Raw genomic sequence first — 15168 nt, 5'->3', positions numbered from 1 at the left:
CTGCAAATAACGAAGGACCGGATGGAAGGTAAAAATTATTAACTGTAAACTGTGGGGGGTAGGCAGTGGGGAGGAGAGGGGTAGGCAGGGGGAGGAGGGGTAGGCAAGTGGGGGAGGTAGGCAACTAGGGGAGGTAGGCAAGGGGGGGGAGGTAGGCAAGGGGAGGTAGGCAAGGGGAGGTAGGGGTGGGGGAGGTAGGAAAGGGGGAGGTAGGCAAGGGGGGGAGGTAGGCAAGGGGGGGAGGTAGGCAAGGGGGAGGTAGGCAGGGGGTAGAAAAGGGGGTGGGGATGTGGTGGCGGGGAGTGTGGCAGGGTGGCGGGGAGGGTGGCAGACAGGGAGGGTAGCAGGCAAGAGTGGGGTGTATGGAAGGCAGGAAGCAGGGAAGAGGCAGGTAAGCAAGCAAGCAGGCTGGGAGGGAGGAGACGAGGAAGCAGGGAGGAAGGAGGCAGAGAAGCAGGGAGGGAGGCAGGCAAGCAGACAGGGAGGATGGGTGTTAGTTACTGCAGGAGGTAAACCACATAATGGTGTAACAAGCTTCACCCCGGACGGTGGTCCACGCAGAGCATAAGCTTCCACTGACGTCACTAAACCCATGTGTTGCGCCATTATCCCAGGAACCATTGTTGATGTCTCATACCATGTTGCGCCATTATCCCGGGAACTATTGTTGATTATCTCATTCCGTGTTGTGCCAGTATCCCAGGAACCATTTCTGATGTCTCATTATTCCAGGAACCATTACTGATGTCTCATTATCCCAGGAACCATTATTGATGTCTCATTATCCCGTGTCGAGTCATTATCCCAGGAACCATTGTTGAAGTGTACTATCGGGGTCCCTTGTTGATGTCTCATTATCCCTTGTTATTGTTTCTAGTTATCTCAGCAACGAAGGATTAAGCTTAAAGTTACACCAAATTTCAACACATTACGTAAAATTTCACACCAACAAGACAATAAACTGTACACAAATGCCAGCCAAGCAAACGTCTTATTATATAGCTCTGGCCTTCAGCAATCAACTACTGAACTGTTTCCTTCAACCGGCCAGCCAGTCAGTCAGTCAGTCACTCAGTCAGTCACTCAGTCAGTCAGTATATAACCAAGATTAAAAATTCTTATAACTTGAATATTCTCCTAAAATGAAATAATGAGAATTTATTTACCTGATTTAAAGGTAAGAGAAAACAAACAATCAAACAAACAACACACAAGGGAGGAGTCTAACAATGGCGTCGATACTGGGCCAAGACTAGAGTTTACTACATACGTTAAAGTGAAAATAAATTAGACTTCACCATTTTTTTTTATTAAGAATTCGGATCCAGGAGAGACATACAGTAGAGCTAGTGTGGACACCTCGCACACCACCTCATGACGACACTCGGGTAGATGAGTTACAAGTGGCAGTGAACTTCATGCCGGAAATACCAAGGGGTAAACGTATAGCTGTTGCCTGTAAGTGTATGTAGATCACCACCCTGGAGACACGCCGATCATTAACGCTTCCCTTTACTGTATCCCTTCCTGTTGATCACTCTTTGTATACCTGTACCGTCTATGAACACTGTTTGTATACCTGTACCGCCTATGAACACTGTTTGTATACCTACACCGTCTATGAACACTGTTTGTATACCTGTACCGTCTATGAACACTGTTTGTATACCTGTACCGTCTATGAACACTGTTTGTATACCTGCACCGTCTATGAACACTGTTTGTATACCTGCTGTACAGTCTATGAACACTGTTTGTATACCTGCACGCCTATGAACACTGTTTGTATACCTGTACAGTCTGCGAACACTGTTTGTATACCTGTACCGCCCATGAACACTGTTTGTATAATCTGTACAGTCTGGCGAACACTGTTTGTATACCCGCACAGTCTATGAACACTGTTTGTATACCCGGTACAGTCTATGAAACCGTTTGTATACCTGTACCGTCTATAGTCTGCATAATTGGGTACAGTCTATGAACACTGTTTGTATACCTGTACCGTCTATGAACACTGTTTGTATACCTGCACAGTCTATGAACACTGTTTGTATACCTGTACCGTCTATGAACACTGTTTGTATACCTGTACCGTCTATGAACACTGTTTGTATACCTGTACCGTCTATGAACACTGTTTGTATACCTGCACAGTCTATGAACACTGTTTGTATACCTGCACAGTCTATGAACACTGTTTGTATACCTGTACCGTCTATGAACACTGTTTGTATACCTGCACAGTCTATGAACACTGTTTGTATACCTGCATCGTCTATGAACACTGTTTGTATACCTGTACCGTCTATGAACACTGTTTGTATACCTGCACAGTCTATGAACACTGTTTGTATACCTGCATCGTCTATGAACACTGTTTGTATACCTGTACCGTCTATGAACACTGTTTGTATACCTGTACAGTCTATGAACTGTTTGTATACCTGTGTTCGTCTATGGTCACTGTTTAGAGTTACCCGGTACCGTCTATGAACACTGTTTGTATACAATTGCACAGTCTATAATATTCGTTTGCATACCTGTACCGTCTATGAACACTCTTTGTATACCTGCACCGTTCATGAACATTGCGCCAGTATACCTGCACCGTCTATGAACACTGTTTGTATACACTCCGCAACAGCCTTATGAACGACTGTTTGTATACTACCTGTACCGTCTATGAATTACTCTGTTTGTATACCTGGTACCGTCTGAGAACGACTGTTTGTATACCCGTACCGTCTATGAACACTGGTTTGTATACCCGTACTGTCTATGAACACTGTTTGCATACCTGCACCGTCTATGAACACTGGTTTGTATACCCGTACCGTCTATGAACACTGTTTGCATACCCGTACCGCCTATGAACACTGTCGGTATACCCGTACCGTCTATGGTCATTATTTCAGGCTACCTGCACCGTCTATGAACACTGTTTGTATACCTGTACCGTCTATGAACACTGTTTGTATACCTGCACCGTCTATAGAACACTGTTTGTATACCTGTACCGCCTATGAACACTGTTTGTATACCTGCACAGTCTATGAACACTGTCGCCACCTGTAAAAAATGGGTTCATGAACGACTGTTTGTATTACCTGTACCGTCTGGCGAACACTGTTTGTATGTACCCGCACCGTCTATGAACACCGTTTGTATACCTGTAACCGCCTGGCGAACACTGTTTGCTACCTGTACCGTCTATGGTCATTATTTGCATACCTGCACCGTCTATGAACATCAAAGTTTGTATACCCGTACCGCCTGGCGAACACCGTTGCATATCACCTGTACCGTCTATGAACACTGTTTGTATACCTGTACCGTCTATGAACACTGTTTGTATACCTACACCGTCTATGAACACTGTTTGTATACCTGTACCGTCTATGGTCATTATTTGTATACCTGCACCGTCTATGAACACTGTTTGTATACCTGCACCGTCTATGAACACTGTTTGTATACCTGTACCGTCTATGAACACTGTTTGTATACCTGTACCGTCTATGAACACTGTTTGTATACCTGTACAGTCTATGAACACTGTTTGTATACCTGCACAGTCTATGAACACTGTTTGTATACCTGCACAGTCTATGAACACTGTTTGTATACCTGTACCGTCTATGAACACTGTTTGTATACCTGTACAGTCTATGAACACTGTTTGTATACACTCTATGAACACTGTTTGTATACCTGTATATGAACACTGTTCTGTATACACCGTATGTGATACCTGTACATGAACACTGTTTGTATACCTGTATTGTCCTGGAACACTGTTTGTATACCTTCTATGGGTGTTTGTATACCTGTAGGAACTATACGTCTAAACACTGTTTGTATACCTGTACCGCCTATGTTTGTATACCTGTACCGTCTATGAACACTGTTTGTATACCTGTACCGCCTATGACACTGTTTGTATACCTGCAGTCTATGAACACTGTTTGTATACCTGTACCGTCTATGGTCACTGTTTGTATACACCGTCTATGAACACTGTTTGTATACTGTCTGGTGTTTGTATACCTGTACCGTCTATGAACACTCTTTGTATACCTGCACCGTTATATACCTGTGAACACTGTTTGTATACCTGCACAGTGAACACAGGTCTATGAACACTGTTTGTATACCCGTACCGTGAACACTGTTTGTATACCTGTACCGCTATGAACACTGTTTGTATACCTGTATCTACCCTGCACCGTCTATGAACACTGTTTGTATACATGAACACTGTTTGTATACCTGTACACACTGGTGGTGGTTTGTATACCTGTACCGTGAACATACCTGTGAACACTGTTTTGTATACCTGTGGAACACTGTTTGTATACCTGTGGCCTGTGAACCTGTATGTCTATGAACACTGTGGGGGGTAGTGTTATACCTGTACCGTCTCTAGAGTATACCTGTAATGTATACCTGCACCGTCTATGAACACTGTTTGTATACCTGCCGTGAACACAGCACCGTCTATGAACACTGTTTGGTATACCTGTGGCACTACATGGCCAGCTGAATCCTGAGTGAACTATTGTTAAATGGGGCAGGGACGTGTGGTGGTAGAGGTAGGACAGCATGTGGTCAAAGTGGTAGTCAAGTCATAATGGTAGTGGTGGCAGTGGTGGGACAACAGAGGGTGCACAGGTCATGGTGGTAGTAGTGGTGGCAGTGGTGGGACAACAGAGGGCACAGGTCATGGTCAGTGGGTCATGGTGGTAGTAGTGGTGGCAGTGGTGGGACAACAGTCATGGTGGTAGTAGTGGTGGCAGTGGTGGGACAACAGAAGGCACAGGTCATGGTGGTAGTAGTGGTGGCAGTGATGGGACAACAGAGGGTGCACAGGTCATGGTGGTAGTAGTGGTGGCAGTGGTGGGACAACAGAGGCACAGGTCATGGTGGTAGTAGTGGTGGCAGTGATGGGACAACAGAGGGCACAGGTCATGGTGGTAGTAGTGGTGGCAGTGGTGGGACAACAGAGGGTGCACAGGTCATGGTGGTAGTAGTGGTGGGACAACAGAGGGCACAGGTCATGGTGGTAGTAGTGGTGGCAGCGATGGGACAACAGAGGCACAGGTCATGGTGGTAGTGGTGGGACATGGTGGTAGTAGTGGTGGCAGATGGGACAACAGAGGGCACAGGTCATGGTGGTAGTAGTGGTGGGACAACAGAGGGCACAGGTCATGGTGGTAGTAGTGGTGGCAGTGATGGACAACAGAGGGCACAGGTCATGGTGGTAGTAGTGGTGGGACAACAGAGGGCACAGGTCACAGTGGTGCAGGACAACAGAGGACACAGGTCATGGTGGTAGTAGTGGTGGCAGTGGTGGGACAACAGAGGCACAGTCATGGTGGTAGTAGTGGTGGCAGTGATGGGACAACAGAGTCATGGTGGTAGTAGTGGTGGCAGTGATGGGACAACAGAGGGTGCACAGGTCATGGTGGTAGTAGTGGTGGCAGTGGTGGGACAACAGAGGTGCACAGGTCATGGTGGTAGTAGTGGTGGCAGTGGTGGGACAACAGAGGTGCACAGGTCATGGTCAGTGGTGGGACAACAGAGGTGCACAGTGTGTGGCAGTGGTGGGACAACACAGGTGGCAGTGGTGGGACAACAGAGGGCACAGGTCATGGTAGTAGTAGTGGTGGCAGTGGTGGGACAACAGAGGGTCATGGTGGTAGTAGTGGTGGCAGTGATGGGACAACAGAGGGCACAGGTCATGGTGGTAGTAGTGGTGGCAGTGGTGGGATAACAGAGGTGCACAGGTCATGGTGGTAGTAGTGGTGGCAGTGGTGGGACAACAGAGGCTGGGTCATGGTGGTAGTAGTGGTGGCAGTGATGGGACAACAGAGGGCAGTCATGGTGGTAGTGGTGGCAGTGATGGGACAACAGAGGGCACAGGTCATGGTGGTAGTAGTGGTGGCAGTGGTGGGACAACAGGGGCACAGGTCATGGTGGTAGTAGTGGTGGTGGGACAACTGGGGCAACAACAGAGGGCACAGGTCATGGTGGTAGTAGTGGTGGCAGTGGTGGGACAACAGAGGTGCACAGGTGGTGGCAGTGGTGGGACAACAGAGGTGGTCATGGTAGTGGTGGCAGTGGTGGGACAACAGAGGTGGTCATGGTGGTAGTAGTGGTGGCAGTGGTGGGATAACAGAGGTGCACAGGTCATGGTGGTAGTAGTGGTGGCAGTGGTGGGACAACAGAGGGCACAGGTCATGGTGGTAGTAGTGGTGGCAGTGATGGGACAACAGAGGGCACAGGTCATGGTGGTAGTGTGGCAGTGGTGGGACAACAGAGGGCACAGGTCATGTGGTAGTGGTGGCAGTGGTGGGACAACAGAGGGCACAGGTCATGGTGGTAGTGGTGGTGGCAGTGATGGGACAACAGAGGCACAGGTCATGGTGGTAGTAGTGGTGGCAGTGGTGGGACAACAGAGGGTGCACAGGTCATGAAGGTAGTGGGTGGTGGCAGTGGTGGGACAACAGAGGGCACAGGTCATGAAGGTAGTGGTGGCTGGGGTAGACTGCAGGTAGCCACAGTAAAATAATGAAGCAGTAGTATGCAGGGGGTGGTCGGGAAGCAGGCATTCCCCAGTCCCCCGCTGCTAAGCCCCGCCGCCAGTAAAATACCATCTCAAGACCTTGTTGGCCGAGCTGACGACTTACGCAGCCTCAGGCACAGACGACCTCCCTGGCGTGCTCGGCTCCTGTGCTTCCACCTTATCACCTCCATCACCAGGTTTCCACTTGTGTACTTGTCACTAATTGTCCCTTTACCACTCATCTCGCTTGTTTGCCACTCAACCCCTCGTGCATGTTTGGCACAACTCTTAGTACTTGTTTGCTATTTATCTTTCAAGTTTGCCATACATGCACGCAGCCCCTCGTACATGTTTTCAAACCATTAGTGCCGCGGCTGGTCATACATACTGCCACTCAGCATTCATGTTACTACACTTCAATGTTTACACTCATCAGGTACTGTGTCATTCATTACGCATGTTGTTCCTCATCGAGTTTACGGCTGCTCAATCGTGCATGTTGCTACCCATGAACATACCAGGCCATTATATATATTTGTGTCAAGGAATAATCCAAGACGACCAAACAGCTTGCGTCTGTATGTATGCATGTATATATGTATGTACGTATGTATGTATGTATCCCTCAAGGTCATACTAGTCTCTTAAGCCAATATCCAATGACTGACTTGAACTGTATCCATAAGGAGCTGCATCTTACACCGCCCACTTGCAAGATGATCAAAACTGTACTAATTACACTCACATATAAAACAAAACAACAAGTGTGTCATCGATTACATTTGCCGACTGTGATGTACGTCCAACATAACTCCTCCAGCGCTGAGAGCAAAACCGCTATTACCTACACCCACCAATTTATTTCAACACTGTAATTGGATGGTAGAGGGTTGCAAGTCATCAATTAAGGCGAGATACAATTAAAACAATCTCTTGCGGTAAAGCTTTATATATCTAGAGCACCAGCTACATCCTGATGAAGCTTTGTGGTGGCGGTGGTTCAACTTCTGACCTTGTGGGATATAACTCTTAAAGCTTTCAATGGTTCAAGCTTACATATGAAATAATTATCTAGTAAAATAGTCACAGTTTTCCCCATGGTAAAGCTTCAGCATAATATCAAAAGCTTTATATTTATTTCCAGCTTGAGCTTGCAGTGTACTACTACATTTTAAGAGCTCTGTCTAGTATGCGTTCCTCAGCTTGAGTTTCCAGTACAATACATACATATTAAGAGCTATACCTAGTGTACGTTTCCCAGCTTAACCTGACAAATTAAGGTATGCATCTAAACCAATGCTTAAGGAGTCGTTCTTATGGGGGTTTAAAGCTTGATTGCTTCATTTACACGAGAATTACTTGTTACATAAACACTTTGTTAACTGATGGTCCAGTCAAATGAAAGAGAAATACAAATTTAAGAAAAAATAATAATCCACCCTAATGCTACCTGGGGTGGGGTTAGGTTAGGTTAAATCAGAGGTGGTGAGGTTAGGTTAGATTAAGTTATTGGGTTATAGTATGTTAGGTCAGGTCAAGTTTGGATAAAATAAATTAGTTTAGCATTATGGCGGCTAAGCTTTAAGTGAAATAAGCTTGGGTATTTAAAATCTTCAAATGACCCTTTTTTATTTCCTTCTATCTATTCACACACCGTTAATAATGTTCACTCTTGGTGTTGAGGAGTGAGTTAGGACGCGCCAAGACAACAGACTAGCTACGGTGCTCTATTACTCTCCCCCACAAGATACAGAAGACCAACTCCTCGTGTGGTGGCCAATACTTTACTGCCACTTGCCGCCATGTCAACAAACCCTCTAGTTAGCGTCTTGGCCGTCTCCCACCAGGTGATTAATGACGTCCGCAGCTCTCAAGTGACAGCCGGTCAACAGCCAGTACCTGTCTTCTGTTAATAATGCCGCTAAGGAGGACTCACTCTGGACGTATGATTGACCACGGTGTGTGTAAGGTGCCAACACGCCCATCAGTCATACCTGAGGGACAGCTTCGACACACACACACACACACACACACACACACACACACACACACACACACACGCACACACACACACACACACACACACACACAGTAATGAACTACAGTAATAATCTTTTATAATCTCGCATTTCTTACACTGACAGACTCTTAACACAGACTTTGGACGGGCTGTCGAGTGTTCATGTCTCACTACCAACCAACACAAATGTATATTCTGAATCACTGTAGTGCGTGTCTAGTACAAATTAATATATTAAGCAAAAGTTACATAAAACATCTGTCATTGTATATTGAGGCACCTTGGTCACACCATATTTTGAACACGGGTCAATCCTTCAATAAGCTCTTACGGTTTTCTTATATTTTTCACGTGTTTCAAGTCTTTCAAAAGTGTCTGAGTGATATGTAAAAGAAACCTGAGAAAATGAATTGACTTGTGCTCAATAAACATTATACCAGGAGGTTATAACATTGAATTAGTGTGTGTGTGTGTGTGTGTGTGTGTGTGTGTGTGTGTGTGTGTGTAATGTGTGTGTGTGTGTGTGTGTGTGTGTGTGTGTGTGTGTGTGTGTGTGTGTGTAAATTTTAATATTCTACATAAAACACTAATATTATTTGAAAGTAACACTCAGGAAAATGATAAAAATAACTTCAATTAAGTCTGTACCAAACCTTTGTGTGGAGATAATTTCCACAAGTACATAATGTGTATTCCAGAGGTGAGGTGATCAGCAGAGAGACAGTGTACTGGACTCATGGTCACCCACACTAAGGCTCCTCCTAATAACAATGGTAAAGGACGAGCTGGACCCTAACAAGAGCTGGTGGTGCATACAATGTCCCAGGATTACTTCTGTGTTAGCATAGACTTGGAGATGAAGAGTCAACGACCACATGATGTATTCTATAACAACTAAAAGACTTTCATCAAGGCAGAAATAAGTTGAGGTTTTCCTAAAGTAGATTTTTGTTCAGTATGACATTTCAATTATTTGATTGGGTCTTATGTCATAGTCTCACACGCTTTCCTAAGGATTATGAGCACATTCCACAAGGGGCAAATGTCGCCAGTTGTGAAGGAGTTATCTCCCGGCTACTGCTTGTGGGATGCCGGGCAGCATGCTGAATCAAGAGGACACGGTCGTTAAAATGATAATTTGTAAAACACTTGCATAATGCATCACTTGGTCAGTAACGCTGAGGACCGCTGATAACGACAAGCATGAGAGCACCCCCTGCACGGCACAAGCCAACATAGCTGAGGCGAGCTGACAGAAAAATAAAATTTTAACTGTCATTTAGTACAGATTAACCCCATCACACCCACACCCTTCCCCCTCTCTCAACGAAACAATGATAAATACACAAGTAAACATTAAATCAAAGAAGCAGTTACCATCACCTGTACTGCACCACAGATGAGAACAATAACCACAAGTACAATACACATCAACAACTCATATTTATAACCTCGAAACTAACCAAACTATATAACGCTGTAACCCACCTTACAATTATATAACTGATATGTCAACATGATGTAACACAGCCATCCAACAATGCCAGGTAAGATACTATTTACCACCAAGTACTGCACCGCCGACCACCACAGACCCGCCAAGGACCATCTCCCCATTTTTATTATTCTCCTCCAACTCCAGCTTGTATAACAGAACACATCAAGGTTGTTGTTTTTTTTCTTCTGCTTCTCTATTCTATTTTCGTCGGGTTGGTCAACATACAGGTTGTAGGACCAGGTAAATGTAGCAGTAAGGTTGGGTTACTTGTTACAGCGCCGCGGGTCACTGGGTCAAGTCTGGCTCAGCATCTTAAAGTGTCTTCATGTTCACTCATCTCACTCACTCACATTCATAACTGGGACTCATGTTCACTCATCCCACTCACTCACATTCATAACTGGGACTCCTGGCACGAGAGACAGAGTGGCCGTATCATGCAAACTGACAACAAAATGTGACCATCTAAGACGGGGGTCACAACTCACAAACATGGCATTAACAGGCAAGTTATGACCCACAACATGTTGAGGACCATTAATGTCAAGTGGGTTATTCTTTTCCTTCATTTGTTCAGCATCTGAGGCATTTAATATCCGGTAACTCACTACTAATACCTGTCTCCCTTACTGGGATTAGAGTATAAATAATAATAATAATAAAAATAATAATAATAATAATAATAATAATAATAAAAATAATAATAATAATAATAATAATAATAATAATAATAATAATAATAATAATAAAATAATAATATAAAATGATAATATAAAATAACAATAATAATAATAATAATAATAATAATAATAAAATAATAATATAAAATAACAATAATAATAATAATAATAATAGTAATAATAATAATAATAATAAAATAATAATATAACATAATAATAATAATAATAATAATAATAATATAATAATAATAATAATAATAATAATAATAATAATAATATAAAATAACAATAATAATAATAATAATAATAATAATAATAATAATAATAAAATAATAATATAAAATAATAATAATAATAATAATAATAATAATAATAATAATAATAGTAATAATAATAATAATAATAAAATAATAATATAACATAATAATAATAATAATAATAATAATAATAATAATATAATAATAATAATAATAATAATAATAATAATAATAATAACGCAGTATTTATGACAGTTAGTGTATATTTTTAGACTTTTATCTTCATACCTTCGTTATAACGTTACCAGGCAATAGACACCACCGAGTTGCGTTATTTAATTAAAGTTATCAAGTTCATGTGCCAATGAACCACAACAAAAACTAAACTCAGGTTCACTGCCAGCAAGAGTGAGAGGCAACGAGTGGAAGATACTGAGGGACAAATATATAAGTCTTGCCAGTCCTTACTAGTAGAGCTACCAAGATTGATCACGGCCAAGTGACCCCACCCCGCTGTTACCCTCTCCGGCGACCACACAGTATACACGCCGTCACCACCGCTGCACACCATCACCACACTATACATGAGCTGCACACCAGTTACACCACCACCACACCCCCTCCCACACCACAACACCAACCACTCAACACACCCCCAGCCCACACCACAACACCAACCACTCAACACACCCCCAGCACCACAACACCAACCACTCTTACACCCCCGCCCACACCACAACACCAACCACTCAGCAACACACCCCCCCGCCCACACCACCACAACACCAACCACTCAACACACCTTCCCACACCACAACACCAGCCACTCAGCACCCCGCCCACACCACAGCACCAACCACTCAACACACCCCCCAGCCCACACCACCAACACCAGCCACTCAACACACCCCCTCCACCCACACCACAACACCAACCACTCAACCCCACACCCCCCCCGCCCACACACCTACAACACCAACCCTCAACACACCACAAGACCCTCACCAAGTAGTGTCCACCCCCCCCACCCCCTCCGCCCATCCCTCCCTCTCCCTTTCCTAAACGTTACTCCGGAGATAACAGTCGAAAGGGAACTGCACTGCCATAAAAGTCCTCTCACATGACCCACAATTATTTAACTTCCTAACAGAGGGATTGTCAAGGGAGAAAAGCGGTCCAACTTGAGGTATGACTTCTTCCTGGTGGTCCTCCTCGAAAGCCAAGGTTCAGGTGCAGGTTGTCCTAAGTTCCTTCATCTTCTCTCTCGCCTTAATGTTAAAATTGCCGTGTGAACAAGGCGTGCAAAGGGCCAAGGAATCGTGGTATCCGGGACGCCAGAAAGATAACCCTCAACAGGATGGTATGGGGGTTGAAGAGGAAGAATGGAGAGAGAGGATAAGGAGGAGGGGGGGGACAAGGGAGGAGTTAGAGGAGAAGGGAGAAGAAGAGGAAGAGAAGAGAAGGAGCAGGGAAGGAGAAGCAAGGATGAGAAGAGAAGGGAGAAGGAAGAATGAGAAGGAAAAGGGAGGAGAAGAAGTAGGGAGGAAGGATGAAGGTGAGAAGGAAAAGGAAGGAAGAATTAGGAAAAGGGAGGAGGAAGGAAAGAATGATGAGAAGAAGAAAGATAAAGGGAACAAGAAGAAGAAGAATTAGAGTAAAACAAATAATCGAAGTTTTCTCCATCAGTTCTTTAACGTTTTTTTTTCCGCAGTAACTTCCACTTCCACAAATTTTTAACAACTGGAGGGAAACACCACAGACCCGGAATATGTAACTCACCACATAGAAATCATTTATAACTGGATTGTAAAAGTAAATGTGGACTAATTATTACACCCAGGGATTACTATACCTCACTCGCTTACCTGTATATTGTGACACAGGTTAATAGTGTCTTCAACTGTTATGTTTGTTTACTATTAGTTGCAGGAAACAAAATAAATATAAAAGGAAAAAAATACAAAAGCAGTCAATTTAATTTTTTTTTACATGATCTTTATTTTCAACGGGAAAGGAGCGTGAAGGGGGGTGGTGTTCAACTCTTGACTGACTGACTGACTGACTGACTGACTGTCTGTCTGTCTGTCTGTCTGTCTGTCTGTCTGTCTGTCTGTCTGTCTGTCCCTCCTAAATGACGTCCCCGTTCAATAATTATCTTGAGAAAGGTTTTGTGGGACGAGGAAAAAACTTGGATAAACAGATGACTTCGATAATCACTACATTTTTTGACGTATTCCTCACAAATATTGTTAGGTTAGGTTAGGTTAGGTTAGGATTGGTTAGGTTAGGTTAGGTTAGGTTAGGATTGGTTAGGTTAGGTTAAATAGCATGAAGCAGACGATCGTGCAAGTGGGACGGAATCTTTTATCTATGGTCGAGAGCTTACACCCCCCATACCCCTCTCACCGCCCATTTACTTGGTTCAAATTCCCGTAAGAATTTATATAAAAATACACTATACACATAAAATTCCTATACGCATTTATATAAAAAAAAATAAATGAAACAAAAAAATTCTACAGCGTAACTGAAGCAAAGCGACACCAACACACACACACACACACACACACACACACACACACACACACACACACACACACACACACACACACACACACACACACGTAATCAAAACAATAAAGGCAGCAACTAATACAAACAAACAAAAATAAACACCAGAATACCAAGTTAACAAACACTAATTAAAAAAAATATAATAGAAAATTAAAAGTTAAGAAAATCCCCCAAAACACAACAAGGACAAATAAGCAGGACGGTACAGTACTATAATAAGCAGGGCGGTACAGTACTATAATAAGCAGGGCGGTACAGTACTATAATAAGCAGGACGGTACAGTACTATAATAAGCAGGACGGTACATTACTATAATAAGCAGGACGGTACAGTACTATAATAAGCAGGGGGTACAGTACTATAATAAGCAGGGGGTACAGTACTATAATAAGCAGGGCGGTACATTACTATAATAAGCAGGACGGTACAGTACTATAATAAGCAGGACGGTACAGTACTATAATAAGCAGGGCGGTACATTACTATAATAAGCAGGGCGGTACAGTACTATAATAAGCAGGGGGTACAGTACTATAATTAGCCTGGGAGGAACAGTACAACTTTGCTCATGAACAGTGTATTGATGGCCGGTATTGGCTTCAGTGCCCCAGGCCATTCACCCACCACCACAACCAAAGTTAACCTCCCAAGTACGAGGGTAAACAACTAAAACACGTGGGTATCAAATAGTTTATTGCTACCGCGGTGGCTAAAACAAACAAACAAACAAACAAACAAAACACACACACACACACACACACACACACAGACCAGTCAATTACGGGTAAATTAAAGAACTCGTGATTGCATGGACAAGACACACCCTTAAACTACCGACTGCGCGTGTAGGGAAGATCTGCGCGAGTGTAAAGAAGATTTGCGCGGGTGTAGGTAAGATCTGGGCGAGTATAGGGAAGATCTACGCAGGTGTAAGGGAAGATCTGTGCGAGTATAAGGAAGATCTGGGCGAGTATAAGAGAAGATCTGCGCAGGTGTAAGGGAAGATCTGGGAGAGTATAAGGAAGATCTGGGCGAGTATAGGGAAGATCTGCGCGAGTGGTGGCCGGCTAGCTCTTGACAGGTGTGTTGTTCTCTGTACCAGCAAGACGGAATAGGCGCAAAGCGGGGGTGACAGGTGGAGGTGTATGGAGGAGATAACGCTGGCACACACACAGGAGCCAGAGGAAGGTGGGAGGGTGGGGAGAAGAGGGGGGAAGGGTAGGAAGGGGGAAGAAGGGGTGAGGAAGGGGAAGGGGGTGAGGAAGGGGAGGAGAGGAGGAGGGAGGAAGGGGTGAGGGGAGTGAGGGAAGATGGGGAGGGAAAGAGATATCAGACCCGAATCAGAAATCGAGATGGTAGGGAGAGTAGCGAGAGTGGGAGTAGTAAGGGGGGGGGGGCACAGAGATAAACAGGTTAATAGAAAAAAAAACGAAGGAGAGATGTTGGAAGAGACGGAACAGAAGAGAGACAGTAATCCCGCAGCAGAAATGATCTAGTGGAAGGGATGGAATATGGGGAGAAGAGAGGAAAGGATGGGGGCGAGATGGGAAGGGAAGGGATGGAAAAGGAA

Source organism: Homarus americanus, unplaced genomic scaffold, assembly GCF_018991925.1.
Source record: "Homarus americanus isolate GMGI-L3 unplaced genomic scaffold, GMGI_Hamer_2.0 scaffold24260, whole genome shotgun sequence".
NCBI lineage: Eukaryota > Metazoa > Arthropoda > Malacostraca > Decapoda > Nephropidae > Homarus > Homarus americanus.
Note: the sequence above shows the minus strand (reverse complement) of the source record.